This window comes from Pseudophryne corroboree, chromosome 1, assembly GCF_028390025.1.
Source record: "Pseudophryne corroboree isolate aPseCor3 chromosome 1, aPseCor3.hap2, whole genome shotgun sequence".
Taxonomy (NCBI): Eukaryota; Metazoa; Chordata; class Amphibia; order Anura; family Myobatrachidae; genus Pseudophryne; species Pseudophryne corroboree.
The window spans coordinates 333,071,161-333,089,164 of record NC_086444.1 but is presented as its reverse complement, the minus strand read 5'-3'; the positions used below and the strand labels follow the sequence as shown (position 1 = coordinate 333,089,164).

At 47.0% G+C, this 18,004-nt stretch overlaps 1 protein-coding gene across 27 annotated transcripts in view; it reads left to right on the top strand.

Annotated features, from left to right (window-relative positions):
• The window catches only part of RIMBP2 (RIMS binding protein 2), a 1,046,283-nt gene that overhangs the window by 820,798 nt on the left and 207,481 nt on the right, over window positions 1–18,004 (top strand). The window lies entirely within an intron of this gene.

Genomic DNA, 18,004 nt, shown 5'->3' with positions numbered 1-18,004 from the left:
AACTAGGGCATATTTGCACTATTATGGGGCATAAAAGTAATAACTGCTGTGGAGCGGTGTTTCTCAAGAAGCATTGGGACAGTGTATGGTGCTGTGGGGCCCACAAAGTTCTCGTTTGACCCCTTAGTGAGATCCACACACAGCAATACTACACTGAATCAAAGTCATGTGCTAAATACCAGTGCCACCCTAAAGCTGGGAACACACTGGTGTGACGGGGATTCGTTACAACATAGGAATGAATTCCAGTCAGCCCAAATTGCCCTGACACACTGGGGCGACTTTAATGATGGTCCCAACAACCATGTTCTGTCCTTCATTAACATAACACAGGACGCTAGTGATGGACGCTTGGTTTGATGTGCAGCACAACAAACCAAGCGTCTGTCGCGTATGACCGCGGGATTGCGCAGCCCTTGGTACAAACTGAGCGATGTAAGCAATATTTTGCTTTGGAGCGACATCGCTCCAGTGTGTACCTAGCTTTAGGATTTACCTAAAGCAAATGCTGATGATTTTCTTGCTGAGGTTTTCTCACCACAGTGATCAACTTGGTATACAAATATCATCCTCAACATGTTGTATGTGTTGTAGAATCTCTCCATATTATACATGGCCTGTGGTATTGTGGGAGAGAGCAGCAGTTGCTGGAACTGAGAGGCAGAAACAGCTGAATCTCTGTGCTAATTGTGTTGTTCTTGGCTTTTGAGGTATATTCAAATGTGTGTTTACAGATTAATACAGATGTGTCCGTCGCCCTCACCGCACCTGTGAACTGGTTGCACGCATTGTGCTTGTGATTAGCCGTGCCTGCGTGCAACCATTTGAGGCTCTGTATGCCGTGCACCAGCATGCCCGTGGGCACGCTAGACGATGCTAGAGGCAAAGACGAGGGCTGTCCAATCTGTATGTGTTTCTAGATCTCCTGCTGTTTAAACCTCTCACCTTGAGCAAGTGATCTCCGCTCATGAGCACCAGGTTCTCTACAAACGTTGCAGAGCTGGTTACAGCATGTTGTTTAGTTAAATTGGTCAGAATGTTTTTTTCAATTTTGAAGGTAGTTTTGTTCACCATCATGTGCTGAGAAATACAATACAAGATGCCTTCTGCAGCGTTAGAATAATTTAACATTGCATCCAACAATGCGTCGGGCCCTATAGTAATAACAGCCTGAAGTGAACTTCAGACAGCAGGATATAGGGCCTTATTCAATATGTTTCTGGCCCACTGCGTGTGCACAGCACCCGTTTTGTGTGTGGATGGGCGGCCCCCAGCATACGAACGCAAGCAGTTGCAGTTCTGCTAACTGATGCAGCTGATGCTGAATAAGGTCCATAGTTGTTGGATTACGCATTTACCCATATTCGAACATGTAATATACAGTACGCCAGTGAGTTCAGTTGTATAAACTGCACAGGCAATGGACATACTGAGCAGCAGAGAAAGGTGATATGGTTGATATCACCCTTCACCATGTTCTCAACACCTGTGGCACCAGTCTAAAGAAATTTACAGCCCTGAGTTATTGTTTTGAAAAGGGAAGGGTGGTTCTGTAATGCTGTAGGTGCTCTAATTTCATTAGAAACAGTGTCAAAGCTGATTGGCTACTTTATGGCTACTTTAGGAATTGGCAACATATGACACTCTGGCAGGGCATGCTGGGATGTGTAGTTCCACAGGAGCTTGAGTACCAAATGTTGCCCACAGGTACCTCTGCTCTCTGACCAACTTCATCCCATATTGCAATCTGCCTTTCCTGGCAGGAGGTTTTGTCTTGCAGCTGTCTGCATTCACAGAGCACATTGACTTTCTCTAACGTCCTAGTGGATGCTGGGGACTCCGTAAGGACCATGGGGAATAGACGGGCTCCGCAGGAGACAGGGCACTCTAAGAAAGAATTAGGACTACTGGTGTTCACTGGCTCCTCCCTCTATTTCCCTCCTCCAGACCTCAGTTAGAATCTGTGCCCGGTCAGAGCTGGGTGCACTTTAGTGAGCTCTCCTGAGCTTGCTAATAAGAAAGTATTTTATTAGGATTTTTTATTTTCAGAGAGATCTGCTGGCAACAGGCAGACTGAGGGGAGAGAAGCAAACCTACTAACTGCGGATAGGTCGTGCTTCTTAGGCTACTGGACACCATTAGCTCCAGAGGGATCGAACACAGGAACTCACCCTTGGTCGTCCGATCCCGGAGCCGTGCCACCGTCCCCCTCGCAGAGCCAGAAGACAGAAGCCGGCGAGAGAAGCAAGAAGACTTCAAAATCGGCGGCAGAAGACTCCTGTCTTCATATGAGGTAGCGCACAGCACTGCAGCTGTGCGCCATTGCTCCCACATTTAACCCGCACACTCCGGTCACTGTAGGGTGCAGGGCGCAGGGGGGGCGCCCTGGGCAGCAATTGAGTACCTCCTGGCAAAATAGAGCATATATACAGCTGGGCACTGTATATATGCATGGGCCCCCGACATTATTTCACACAAAATCGCGGGACAGAAGCCCGCCGCTGAGGGGGCGGGGCTTCTTCCTCAGCACTCACCAGCGCCATTTTCTCTCCACAGCTCCGCTGAGAGGAAGCTCCCCAGGCTCTCCCCTGCAGAAGCATGATAAAAGAGGGTGAAAAGAGAGGGGGGACACATAAATTTGGCGTAAAAACAATATATACAGCAGCTACTGGGTTAACACTACGTTACTGTGTGATTCCTGGGTCATATAGCGCTGTGGTGTGTGCTGGCATACTCTCTCTCGGTCTCTCCAAAGGGCCTTGTGGGGGAACTGTCTTCAAATAGAGCATCCCCTGTGTGTGTGGTGTGTCGGTACGTGTGTGTCGACATGTCTGAGGTAAAAGGCTCCCCTAAGGAGGCGATAGAGCAAATATGTGTGTGTGAGGGTGTCTCCGACGACAACGCCGACACCTGTTGGATATGTGTAATTAAGTGCTAAGGTGAATTTATTGCACAAAAGATTAGAGAACAGACAGGAAATCTACCCATGTCTGTCCCTCTGTCGCAGAGACCTTCAGTGTCTCTCAATGCTCACTATCCAAAATAATAAACACTGATGTCGACACGGAGATTGACTCCAGTGTCGACTACGATAATGCAAAGTTACAGCCAAAATGGCAGAAAAGTATTCAATATATGATTATTGTAATAAAAGATGATTTGCATATCACTGATGACTCATCTGTCCCTGACACAAGGGTACACATGTTTAAGGGGAAGAAAGCTGAGGTAAATTTCCCTCCTCTCATGAGGAAAAAGAGCGGGAATCTCCAGACAAGAGACTGCAGTTTCCCACAAAGAATTCTCAGGCAGTATCCTTTCCCCACTAGGGCCAGGATACGATGGGAATCTTCCCCTAGGGTGTCACGTTTGCCCAAAAGGTAACCTGTCGTAACAGCTATTCTCAGGGATCCTGCAGATAGCGTGCACATTCTGGTACACTACTCAGACCGGCGATTGTGTCGGCATGGGTTTATAGCGCTGGGGCAGCGTGGACAGGTACCTTATCAGCAGAGATTGAGACCCTAGTATGTAGATATATATATAGATATATGTATATATAGAGATATATATATAATAAAGATGCTGTCTTAAGAGATTTGTATATATATATATATATATATATAAAACATGCCCAAAGAGACATGAGTATACTGGGTCCTAGAGACAAAGCTATGTCGATTTCTTCTTGACGTGTCCTGTAGAATATGCAATGGACAGATGATGCCGACTTAAGTGGCATATGGAAGGCTGAGGATTGTGTGGAGAAGGGTTCTCGGACCTGGTCTCCACAGCTATAGCTAGTAATTCTGATGTTTTGCCTTATATTCCTGCACAGCCTAGGAAAGCACGACATTATCAAATGCAGCCTTTAGAACAAAGAAACAAGAAAGTCCGAGGTGCGTCCTTTCTTGCCAGAGGCGGGGGCAGAGGAAAGAAGCTGCACAACACAGCTAGGTCCCAGGAACAGAAGTCCTCCCCGGCCTCTACAAAAATCCACTGCATGTCGCTGGGGCTCCACAGGCGGAGCTAGGCCCGGTGGGGGCACGCCTGCGTAAGTTCAGCCACAAGTGGGTTCACTCCCTGTTAGATACCTGGGCAATAAATATTGTGTCTCAGGGATGCAAGCTGGACTTTGAGAAGATGCCCCCTCACCGACGGCCCTGCCGGCTTCCCCCCACGAGAGGGAAACAGTGTTAACTGCAATTCACAAATTGTATCTTCAGCAGGTGGTGGTCAAGGTTCCCCTCCTTCAACAAGGAAAGGGTTATTATTCTACCATGTTTGTAGTACCGAAACCGGACGGTTCGGTCAGACCCATATTGAATTTAAAATCCATGAACATATACCTGAAAAGGTTCAAGTTCAAGATGGAATCGCTCAGAGCGGTCATCGCAAGCCTGGAAGGGGGGGATTTTATGGTGTCTCTGGACATAAAGGATGCATACCTTCATGTCCCCATTTATCCGCCTCATCAGGCGTACCTCAGATTTGTGGTACAGGATTGTCATTACCCATTCCAGACGTTGCCGTTTGGTCTGTCCACGGCACCGAGAATATTTACCAAGGTAATGGCAGAAATGATGGTGCTTCTGCGAAAGCAAGGAGTCACAATTATCCCATACTTGGACGATCTCCTCATAAAGGCGAGGTCCAGAGAGCAGTTGCTGATCAGCGTAGCACACTCTCGGGAAGTGTTGCAACAGCACGGCTGGATTCTGAATATTCCAAAGTCGCAGCTGATTCCTACGACGCGTCTGCCTTTCCTGGGCATGATTCTGGACACAGACCAGAAGAAGGTTTTTCTCCCGGCGGAGAAGGCTCAGGAGCTCGTGACTCTGGTCAGAGGCCTCTTAAAACCAAAACAGGTGTCGGTGCATCAATGCACGCGAGTCCTGGGAAAGATGGTGGCGTCATACGAAGCCATTCCCTTCGGCAGGTTCCATGCGAGGACCTTTCAGTCGGATCTGTTGGACAGGTGGTCCGGATCGCATCTTCAGATGCAGCGGCTGATCACCTTATCCCCCAGGGTCAGGGTGTCTCTTCTGTGGTGGCTGCAGAGTGCTCACCTTATCGAGGGTCGCAGGTTCGGCATTCAGGACTGGGTCCTGGTGACCACGGATGCAAGCCTCCGTGGGTGGGGGGCAGTCACTCAGGGAAGAAACTTCTAAGGGCTGTGGTCAAGTCAGGAGGCTTGTCTGCACATCAGTATCCTGGAACTAAGGGCCATATACAACGCCCTGAGTCAAGCGGAGCCTCTGCTTCGCAACCAACCGGTGCTGATTCAATCAGACAACATCACCGCAGTGGCTCATGTAAACCGCCAGGGCGGCACAAGAAGCAGGGTGGCGATGGCAGAAGCCACCAGGATTCTTCGTTGGGCGGAGAATCACGTGCAAGCACTGTCAGCAGTGTTCATTCCTGGAGTGGACAACTGGGAAGCAGACTTCCTCAGCAGGCACGACCTCCACCCGGGAGAGTGGGGACTTCATCAAAAAGTCTTCACACAGATTACAAATCGATGGGAACTCCAACAGGTGGACATGATGGCATCCCGCCTCAACAAAAAGCTACAAAAGTATTGCGCCAGGTCAAGAGACCCTCAGGCGATAGCTGTGGACGCACTAGTAACACCGTGGGTGTTCCAGTCGGTCTATGTGTTTCCTCCTCTTCCTCTCATACCCAAGGTGCTGAGAATCGTAAGAAAAAGAGGAGTGAGAACAATACTCATTGTTCCGGACTGGCCAAGAAGGACTTGGTACCCGGAACTGCAAGAAATGCTCACAGAGGACCCATGGCCTCTGCCTCTCAGACAGGATCTGTTGCAACAGGGGCCCTGTCTGTTCCAAGACTTACCGCGGCTGCGTTTGACGGCATGGCGGTTGAACGCCGGATCCTAGCGGAAAAAGGCATTCCGGATGAAGTTATTCCTACGCTGATAAAGGCTAGGAAGGACGTGACAGCAAAACATTATCACCGTATATGGCGAAAATATGTTGCTTAGTGTGAGGCCAGGAAGGCCCCTACAGAGGAATTCCAGCTGGGCCGGTTCCTCCACTTCCTACAGTCGGGAGTGACTATGGGCTTAAAATTAGGATCCATAAAGGTCCGGATTTCGGCCCTATCCATTTTCTTTCAAAAGGAACTGGTTTCTCTTCCTGAGGTTCAGACGTTTGTAAAGGGAGTGCTGCATATTCAGCCCCCTTTTGTGCCACCAGTGGCACCTTGGGATCTTAACGTGGTGTTGAGTTTCCTGAAATCTCACTGGTTTGAGCCACTTAAGACCGTGGAGTTAAAGTATCTCACGTGGAAAGTGGTCATGCTATTGGCCTTAGCTTCGGCTAGGCGTGTGTCAGAATTGGCGGCTTTGTCATGTAAAAGCCCCTATCTGGTTTTCCATATGGACAGGGCAGAATTACGGACTCGTCCGCAATTTCTGCCGAAGGTGGTGTCATCTTTTCATTTGAACCAACCTATTGTGGTGCCTGCGGCTACTCGTGACTTGGAGGATTCCAAGTTACTAGATGCAGTCAGGGCTTTGAAGATTTATGTAGCCAGGACGGCTGGAGTCAGGAAAACTGACTCGCTGTTTATCCTGTATGCATCCAACAAGCTGGGTGCTCCTGCTTCAAAGCAAACTATTGCTCGCTGGATCTGTAACACGATTCAGCAGGCTCATTCTGCGGCTGGATTGACGCATCCAAAATCTGTAAAAGCCCATTCCACAAGGAAGGTGGGCTCTTCTTGGGCGGCTGCCCGAGGGGTCTCGGCATTACAGCTTTGCCGAGCAGCTACTTGGTCGGGTTCAAACACGTTTGCAAAATTCTACAAGTTTGATACCCTGGCTGAGGAGGACCTTGTGTTTGCTCATTCGGTGCTGTAGAGTCATCCGCACTCTCCCGCCCGTTTGGGAGCTTTGGTATAATCCCCATGGTCCTTACGGAGTCCCCAGCATCCACTAGGACGTTAGAGAAAATAAGATTTTACTTACCGGTAAATCTATTTCTCGTAGTCCGTAGTGGATGCTGGGCTCCCGTCCCAAGTGCGGACTTCTTCTGCAATACTTGTATATAGTTATTGCTTAACTAAGAGTTATGTTATGTTTGCGTCAGGTTGTCTGATGCTCTGTTGTTGTTCATACTGTTAACTGGGTATGTTATCACAAGTTATACGGTGTGATTGGTGTGGCTGGTATGAGTCTTACCCTGTATTCCAAAATCCTTTCCTTGTACTGTCAGCTCTTCCGGGCACAGTTTCCTTAACTGAGGTCTGGAGGAGGGACATAGAGGGAGGAGCCAGTGCACACCAGTAGTCCTAATTCTTTCTTAGAGTGCCCTGTCTCCTGCGGAGCCCGTCTATTCCCCATGGTCCTTACGGAGTCCCCAGCATCCACTACGGACTACGAGAAATAGATGTACCGGTAAGTAAAATCTTATTTTCCTCAATGACCAGGCTGTCTGGGCCTGATTCAGAGATATAAATCTTCTGAGACGCACAAATGCACAAAATGACGCCGAGCAATAGAAAATGCGCTCTTGACTAGGTGCAACTAGAAGGGCTGTTTAACGTGACTGCAGCAAGGATGTAAGACACATCTGTATTCTTAAATGGCTGTAAGTGATTTCCTCTTTAAAAAAAATGTCTGAGTTTGGCTGGCATCCCACACGGCCACCGAACTTGGGCATCATTACATATGGCCCCAGGTGTCAGCCATTATCAAATCATCTTTCGTTCATCTGAGGAACATAGCTAGAATCAAGCACTTAATTCTATCAGAATATCTGTCTGCACTCACACCTGCATTTGTATCATCACGCTTGGACTAATGCACTGCTCTCTACCTGAGTTTCTTAGCAAAAAAATTGCACCGCTTGCAGCTAGTACAAAATTCGTTAGCCAGCCTGTTACCCAACCAGCCCTGTTCCTGTCACAGAGCACCTGTTCTCTACTCTCCTCTCTGGCTGGCTGTAAAATGGGAAATCTCTTTCAAGCTTGGCTTACTGTTTTTCAAAGCCCTACATGACCAGGGCCCAAGGTACCTGAAGCAGCTTCTGATTTTTTTTTTACACCTTCGCTCACCTAATAAGATCTGCAGATGAAGGACTATTAGCAATACCTAGAAATACCTGTAAGTCATTTGGGGTAGAGTTTTAGCTTTGCGGCACCAACTCTTTGGAACTTGCTTCCTCACTGAGGTTGAGAGGACTCCACTCTAGAAATCTTCAAAAACAGACTGAAGACTTACCCGTTTACATTTCATTAGTACCTCTTCAGTTTCTAAAAAAGGCAATACAACCCATATGCTGCTTAGCTTTCTTGTCTGTACACTAGTAATGCTAAAGTTTATTTTGTAAAGTTTTGTTTTCAAAATGTAATTGTAAAGTAATGTAAAAGAGCTATATACTGTAAAGTAACATTTATCATTGTGGACAATATCCTGTTAACTGTAACCAAACCGGTTTTCTTTCTACTTATTTTTGAAGAATTGTCAGATTTGTCAGTTTAGAGTAATACAGAAAAAGGGGTTTGGCCATGCATCACAAGGGTGTGCTACGAGTCACAGGGGCGTGGCCATACAAAACTCAGCATGCTGGCCAAACAAAGCTCCAGGAGGTGGAGCTGCTGAGCCTGGCTTTCAAACGGCCAAACTGTCACATCAGGTCATCTGCCCTTCTGGCATTTACCAGAGGTGCCAGATGGCCAGTGTGCCCCTGGGCCCCACCTCTGTTCCGCAGGCAAGGTAACAGTATGGCATCTTTTTATCAAGTAGCAGATACACTGTTTTTACCATGTCATAGAGAACTTTGCCCCATTGTCATTTGTGAAATTACAAGCAAGATGCTCCCAACTTACCTTCACTAGCTCTACTATTTTGCTTTCCCCTTCAGCATCCTAATGTGGTACAACTTAATTAATCAATGTAGCCCTGCTGTAAAGGTGCATACACACGGTGCAATGTGTGCTTATGATTTAGACTACATAGCCAAATTGTAAGGAAAGTTAGCACATATCGAACTGTGTGTATCAGCTTGGGATACCGATGCGCGCTCCCACAGGGTTGGTATTTCAAGGAAAAATAGACTGTGCTGGCATGACAATTTTGACTATATTGTGTACAATCTAGTGCATAACGCACGTGTTTCGAGTAGAGACTGATTTTAGCTTGCGATACCGATCTACGTCATCAAAGCCACTATGTATTTACACAGAAAGAGACACTTCCTCTGTCAAAATCGGCCATAGCCAAAATCGCAAGTAAATATAGTCAAAATTGGTGGCTCTGGGCTCTGGCCAGTTAAAGGAAATCGCATAGTCAAAATCTCACCATGTGTAGTTACCTTAAGATAAGACACAGATTTTCAAACAAACCACAAGTCAATTGTAATAGTTTGTTTTCATTGTGCTTATCATAAAAAAAGAAAGACTTATTTATGCTCTGATATCTTGGATCTGTGCCTATTATTACCACATTACATGTAACCAAAGTTACTGGCAATGCTTCTCACTGACTCAGTGTAAAACCTTTAACAGATTTACAATAAAAAAAAGTATAAATGTGTAAAATGAAACGCAGACCATCCCAATCAATAACACACAAACAGACGCATTGGCAGTGCCTTTGCTTCTTTGTGTTCCAGTAAGCTAAGTGGCTGTTTTGATGGCAGGACACAGAGCTTACATGGCTGCTAGTTTGTATTGTTTAGATGCGTCGACTTCTATAGTGCATAGCAGGCTTATTTTATGTGTAATTGTGAAACCTCTCTTCCTGCCAGTAGTGGCAGATGTACAGCATTATAATTGTTTCTTTTATTTATTTATTTATTTATTTACTGATTTACTTTGAATAAAAGGTGATGGTTTGGTTGTATTTCTGCCCTGTGACGTTGGCATTATCTGTGTTAGTGTGCAGACTTTTCCTGCATGCTGAATTGCATAGCGGAGGATGGTTTGTGAAAGTTCCAAGTCAGAGTCAGATTAATTGGCTTGATTTCTTGTTAATGTAATTGATTATTTTTCTTGCCCATTTTTCGCATTTATTTTATTTCGTGTTTAATCATTTTCTGGGAATGACTCTCTGCTCTACTTGGTTAATTGAGGTATTAGCACAACCAAAAATAATGACAATCTCTTTGCTGGCCAAAAATGGCATAAATGGATAATCTCCATGTTGTTGGTTTCTAAACTGCATTTTCAATTTAAAAGTTAAACTCATAGGGGGAATTCAATTAGTTGCATAAACATGGTTTCATGAAAAAAACTGGTTTTTTTTTCGCAACCCGCGAAAAGTGGGTATTCAATTGTCTGCAAAAATGGACCCACGATAAATCTCAATAGGTTTTATCACAAATTTGTATTCCCCACCTGTGAGAAGGCGGAACGTTGGGGTAAATCCCTATTTTAAGTTAAAAATGTGGGGTTTGGTTCAGAACTCTTGGGACACCCCACTGAACTTAGAAATTTTTACTTAGCCAATAATGACATTTAATTTTTGTAGTCAAAAAGTGCACAGTGATGGAAATTGGGTTACAAGGTATATTGGGGTGCTTTATGAGTGGGACAAGTGTTTATAGGCTTGCAGGGGGCAGTAGTTGTTTTTTTCAAGTGCCTTTAAATGGCCCAAATATATACTTTTACCCATTTGTATGTGCCCCCAATTTAATCTAAACAAAACATCTGCTTTCTGTAATTTTTCCACCGTTTTAGAAAAATGTACACAACAGTAATTTGACCCATTTTAAGTACCCCAAATTTTATTAATATGACCATTAATAGACTTTTACACTGTTTTCTTGTATTAGTTTGGGGTTGTTGTTTTTTTTTTTTTTGGGGGGGGGGGTACATGCAGATTTCACCTTTTTCTCTGACGTCCTAGTGGATGCTGGGTACTCCGTAAGGACCATGGGGTATAGACGGGCTCCGCAGGAGACTGGGCACTCTTAAAATAAAAATGAGGTACTATATCTGGTGTGCACTGGCTCCTCCCTCTATGCCCCTCCTCCAGACCTCAGTTAGTATCTGTGCCAGAGCTGGATGCACCCTAGGGGCTCTCCTGAGCTTCCTAGAAAAGAAAGTATTTGTTAGGTTTTTTATTTTCAGTGAGATCTGCTGGCAACAGACTCACTGCTACGTGGGACTGAGGGGAGAGAAGCGAACCTACCTGCTTGCAGCTAGCTTGGGCGTCTAAGGCTACTGGACACCATTAGCTCCAGAGGGATCGAACACAGGCCCAGTCCTCGGTCGTCCGGTCCCGGAGCCGCGCCGCCGTCCCCCTTGCAGAGCCAGAAGAACGAAGAAGTTGAAAATCGGCGGCTGAAGACTCCGGTCTTCATTAAGGTAGCGCACAGCACTGCAGCTGTGCGCCATTGCTCCCTTAGCACACCACACACTCCGGTCACTGATGGGTGCAGGGCGCTGGGGGGGGGCGCCCTGGGCAGCAATTAGATTACCTTACTTGGCGAAAAGCACATAATACAGTCTGATAAACTGTATATGTGCATTAACCCCCGCCATTAAAGTACATAAAAGGACAGAAGCCCGCCGCTGAGGGGGCCGGGCCTTCTTCCTCAGCACACCGGCGCCATTTTCTCTTCACAGCTCAGCTGGAAGGAAGCTCCCCAGGCTCTCCCCTGCAGTATCCTGGTACACAAAGGGTAAAAAAGAGAGGGGGGGGGGGGCACATAAATTTAGGCGCAAAACTGTGTATATAAGCTGCTATAGGGGAAAAATCACTCAGTATAGTGTACATCCCTGTATTATATAGCGCTGTGGTGTGTGCTGGCATACTCTCTCTCTGTCTCTCCAAAGGGCCTGGTGGGGGAACTGTCTTCAAATAGAGCATCCCCTGTGTGTGTGGTGTGTCGGTACGCGTGTGTCGACATGTCTGAGGTAAAAGGCTCCTCTAAGGAGGTGATAGAGCGGATATGTGTGTGGGAGGGTGTCTCCGTCGACAACGCCGACACCTGTTTGGATATGTGTAAGTGCTGAGGTAAAATTATTGCACAAAAGGTTAGGGAACAGAAAGGAAATCTACCCTGGTATGTCCCTATGTCACAGAGTCCTTCAGACTCTCTCTATGTTCACTATCCAAAATAACAAAGTATCGACACAGAGTTTAACTCCACGTTCGACTACGATAATGCAAAGTTACAGCCAAGAGGGCTAAAAGATATTCAATATATGATTACTGGAATAAAAGATGATTTGCATATCACTGATGACTCATCTGTCCCTGACACGAGAGTACACATGTTAAGGGGAAGAATGCTGAGGTAAATTTCCCTCCTCTCATGAGGAAAAAGAGCGGGAATCTCCAGACAAGAGACGGCAGCTTCCCACAAGAGAATTCTCAGGCTGTATCCTTTCCCCACTAGGGCCAGGATGTGTTGAGAATCTTCCCCTTGGGTGTCCTGTTTGCACTAGCTATTCTCAGGGATCCTGCAGATAGTGTGCACATTCTAGTATACTACCCAGACCGGCGATTGTGTCGGCATGGGTTTATAGCGCTGTGGCAGCGTGGACAGGTACCTTATCAGCAGAGATTGATACCCTAGTATGCATATAAATATTTTAAGATGCTGTCTTAAGTGATAGATATATAATTATAAAGCATGCCCAAAGGGACATGAGTATACTGGGTCCTAGAGACAAAAGCTATGTCGATTTCTGCTTGATGTGTCCTGTAGAATATACATTGGACAGATGATGCCGACTTAAGAGGCATATGGAAGGCTGAGGATTGTGTGGAGAAAGGTTCTCGGGCCTGGTCTCCACAGCTATAGCTGGTAATTCTGATATTTTGCCTTATATTCCTGCACAGCCTAGGAAAGCACGACATTATTAAATGCAGCTTTTCGAATAAAGAAACAAGAAAGTCTGAGGTGCGTCCTTTCTTGTCAGAGCCGGGGCAGAGGAAAGAAGCTGTACAACACAGCTAGTCCCCAGGAACAGAAGTCCTCCCCGGCCTCTACAAAAATCCACCGAAACGGCAACACGACTGGATTCTATATATTCCGAAGTCGCAGTTGGTTCCTACAGCTCATCTGCCTCGCCTAGGCATGATCCCAGACACAGACCAGAAGAGGGTTTATCTCCCGATAGAGAGAGCTCAGGAGCTCATGACACTGGTCAGGAATCCATTGAAAACCAAAACAGGTGTCAGTGCATCACTGCACTCGAGTCCTGGGAAGGATGATGGCATCAAACGAGGCCATACCCTTCGGCTGGTTCCATGCAAGGACAATGGAACTTACTGGACAAGTGGTCCGGATCACATCTTCAGATGCATCGGTTAATCACCCTATCCCCCAGGGCCAGGGTCTCTCCCCTGTGGTGGCTGCAAAGTGCTCACCTTCTCGAGGGCCGCAGATTCGGCATTCAGGACTGGGTCCTGGTGACCACGGATGCAAGCCTCCGAGGGTGGGGGACAGTTACACAGGGAAGAAAATTCCAAGGTTTGTGGTCAAGCCAACAGACTTGCCTTCACATCAATATCCTGGAACTAAGGGCCATATACAACGCCCTAAGTCAAGCGGAGTTCCTGCTTCGCGACCAACCGGTTCTGATCCAGTCAGACCGCAGGGGCTCATGTAAACCGCCAGGGCGGCACAAGGAGCAGGGTGGCGAGGGTAGAAGCCACCAGAATTCTTCGCTGGCGGAGAATCAAGTAAGCGCACTGTCAGCAGTGTTCATTCCGGGAGTGGACGCGACCTCCACCCGGGAAAGTGGTGACTTCATCAGGAAGTCTTCACGCAGTTTTGCAAATTGATGGAAACTGCCTCAGGTGGACTACATGGCGGCCCACCTCAATAAAAAGATAAAAAAGGTTTTACGCTGGGTCAAGGGACTCTCAGGCGATAGCTGTGGTCGCACTAGTAACACCGTGGGTGTTCCAGTCGGTCTATATATTCCCTCCTCTTCCTCTCAGACCCAAGGGCTGAGAATTGTAATAAACGGAGGAGTGTGAACAATATTCTTTGCTCCGGATTGGCCAAGAAGGACTCGGTACCCGGAACTGCAAGAAATGCTCTCAGAGGACCCATGGCCTCTGCCTCTCAGTCAGGACAGGTTGCAACAGGGACCCTGTCTGATCCAAGACTTACCGCGGCTGCGTTGGACGGCATGGCGGTTGAACGCCGGATCCTAGCGGAAAAGGGCATTTCGGATGCAGTTATTCCTACGCTGATAAAGGCTAGGAAAGACGTGACAGCAAGACTTTTTCACTGTATATGGCGAAAATAGGTTGCTTGGTGTGTGGCCGGGAAGGCCCTACAGAGGAATTCCAGGGGGGTCGTTTCCTGCACTTCCTACAGTCAGGAGTGACTATGGGCCTAAAATTAGGATCCATAAAGGCCAAGATTTCGGCCCTATCCCTTTTTCTCTCAAAAAGAACTGGCTTCACTGCCTGAAGTTCGGACGTTGTTACAGGGGTGCTGCATATTCAGCCCCTTTTGTGCCTCCAGTGGCACCTTGGGATCTTAACGTGTGTTGGATTCCTAAAATCCCACTGGTTTGAGCCACTTAAGACCGTGGAGCTAAAATATCTCACGTGGAAGGTGGTCATGATTTTGGCCTTAGCTTGGACTAGGCGTGTGTCAGAATTGGCGGCTTTGTCATGTAAAAGCCCATATCTGATCTTCCATATGGAAAGGGCAGAATGGAGGACTCGTCCCCAATTTCTCCCTAAGGTGGTATCATCGTTTCATTTGAACCAACCTATTGTGGTGCCTGCGGCTACTAGGGACTTGGAGGATTCCAAGTTGCTGGACGTAGTCCGGGACCTGAAACTTTGTTTCCAGGACGGCTAGAGTCAGAAAAACTGACTCGCTATTTATCCTGCATGCACCCAACAATCTGGGTGCTCCTGCTTCAAAGCAGACTATTGCTCGCTGGATCTGTAGCACGATTCAGCTTGCACATTCTGCGGCTGGACTGCCGCATCCTAAATTAGTAAAAGCCCATTCCACGAGGAAGGTGGGCTCTTCTTGGGCGGCTGCCCGAGGGGTCTCGGCTTTACAACTTTGCCGAGCTGCTACTTGGTCGGGTTCAAACACTTTTGCAAAATTCTGCAAGTTTGATACCCTGGCTGAGGAGGACCTTGAGTTTGCTCATTCGGTGCTGCAGAGTCATCCGCACTCTCCCGCCCGTTTGGGAGCTTTGGTATAATCCCCATGGTCCTTACGGAGTACCCAGCATCCACTAGGACAACAGAGAAAATAAGAATTTACTCACCGGTAATTCTATTTCTCGTAGTCCGTAGTGGATGCTGGGAGCCCGTCCCATGTGCGGACGCTCTGCAATACATGTATATAGTTATTGCTTAACTAAAGGGTTATTGTATGAGCCATCTGTTGAGAGAGGCTCAGTTATTGTTCATACTGTTAACTGGGTATAGTTATCACGAGTTGTACGGTGTGATTGGTGTGGCTGGTATGAGTCTTACCCTGGATTCCAAATCCTTTCCTAGTAATGTCAGCTCTTCCGGGCACAGTTTCCCTAACTGAGGTCTGGAGGAGGGGCATAGAGGGAGGAGCCAGTGCACACCAGATATAGTACCTAATCTTTCTTTTAAGAGTGCCCAGTCTCCTGCGGAGCCCGTCTATACCCCATGGTCCTTACGGAGTACCCAGCATCCACTACGGACTACGAGAAATAGAATTACCGGTGAGTAAATTCTTATTTTCTCTTATACTTTTCTCTGGTTTTGATGGCAAGAATTATCGCAAGACTATTTTTGAGAATTTGCAATAAGATAGTTTAAGTCGCGGGAGCACAAGAATCCACGATAAGCCGATTTTCCCTGTCATTTTTTGTCATATCCCCTGGCAAATACATGGCTTTGACCTGGGATTTTCAACCCAGGTGCAATCAAGGTTTTCTCTGGCTGGGTCCACAGGATTATCCACAGGATAACATTGGGATATTGTCGAGCGACAGCGAAAATGGCACCAACACGGTCACGAGCTTTCTGGCCTCCCAGGATGCATTGGGGCCTCCACTATATAGTCCCGCCCACTGACTCAGTCAGATCAGTTTTTTGCTTGGTGCGGCAGGAAGCCGCATGGTCACAGGGCTGCTGTGAAAGCAGCCTCAAGTTTTCATTACTTTATTTTTATAGACTTACTGTTTTGGTTTGAGCGACTTCTCTTAACAGCGTCTTAAACGTGTATTAGAAAGAGTCGCTCCAACAACTCCCCACCGGGTCGCAACAACGCTTACCTTCGCGGTACAGTGCTGTCTCGACGGGCGTCTGTGTCGGATGTTCTAGCAGGTCCAGCAGACGTTACCAGGCTGTGGCCGGAGCATGGGGAGACAGTGAGTATATGGACTTCCTCTTACTAGAGGGGTCAGGACACAGCTACGCTGATTTGGTGGAGACTACAAACAGCGTGTTGATGCGCCGAACATCTCGAGTGTGACAGCGCTACGCTCCGGGGATCATAGGCGCCAGGACTAGGTGAGGCCGCGATCCTGGGAGTTTAAGTCAACAGGGGGTTTCAGACGCTCTCCTGGCCGTCCCTCCTCCGAGTTCATGGCCAGTTCCCGCGGGTCTTTCGTTTCATGAACTGAATGACCTCACTTCCGGCTCAGACGCTACCACGAGGGTACTCGGTCGCAGCTTAGACGCTGCGGTTGTGTACACTGGATATAAACCCGCCCAGACCGAGTCGCAGGCCTTTAGTGTCTGCATGCACGTGGAGTTGCTCAGCGTCCGTGTCCGTTGGTGAGCGTCCGTGTCCGTTATCAGTTACCAAGAGCGGCAGTGTACACCAGTAGCGTCTGAATCCACTCAGCGTCTTTCGAGCGTCTTTGCTTGGATATGGAAGTGTGGTGAGTCTCCCTGTATCCCGCTCCCTGGAGGCAGGGTAGACAGTACTAAAAATTCCTTCTACTTCTTAGTGTGCACTGTTAATTTTTAGTACCTATTGCATATGAGACCTGTATATTACTGTGTTTTCTGCATGTTATGTTGAAAAAGAACCAGTTAAACAGAAGTACAATTTTCCTACTTATGTATAAGTTATTATGGAGGTTGTATTCTCATATGACAATGTCTAATGCTTTAACATGTGACTGACTGCTAGTATGTGTGCTGACTTTTCTGTGTAATGTCAGTCCTGTTCTGACCCTCAAATCAGGTGCACTGTGGTCAGATTGATTTCACCTCTATATACTGATTATAGGGTGTGGTTCAGTCACAAAATTGTGTAGTCAATATCAGAAAAAATGTCTGTGAGCGGCAAAAGTGATGAGGAGAATTTGTCAAGCACTCCTACAGCCCTAACATGCTTATCTTGTAAGTCAGGGGTAATTGATATGATTCAATTGGTCACTTATGAGGGTTTGTGTGCAAACTGTTTCGCTTTTCAGCGAAGTAAAAAACAGGAGTTAGTTCAACCTCCAGTAGAGCCACCATGGAATATGTTCGCAAAGACTCTGTCTTCAATAGCGGACAGGTTAGCTCCAGTAGCACCACCTCAAGGGTTAGGTTACACTATGAACCCATACATGCAGCTCCCTTCCTATGGTTTGGTTCCAGTAGCCTCTACAAGCAACCAAGGGGTAGGTAAGACTAAGACAGATACGTCTGTATGGCAGACTACACAAGAGGATACATCGGATGATGATGCGGAAACAATAGATTCAACTCCGTATGATGATCAGTCGCAGAGCTTTAGTTCAGATGATGTAGCTGAACTCATTAATGCAGTAAAGGCTGTGCTTTCTCTGGAAGAACCAGCCAAGACAGCGTTAAAAGCAAAAGCACCTGTATTCAAACGAACAAAGTCTGAATTTCCAGCGTCAGAGGAGTTGACGGAAATGATGGATGAGTCTTGGGCAGCGCCCGGTAAAAAGTATAAGATTCCTAGGAGATGGGATTCTTATTATCCATTTCCTGCTGGAGATTGTTCGAAGAGAGAAGTTCCTCCAAAAGTAGATGCACATGTTCTGCGACTAGTGCACAAATCTGCTTTGCCACTGTCATCTACCTCTTTGAATGATGTCA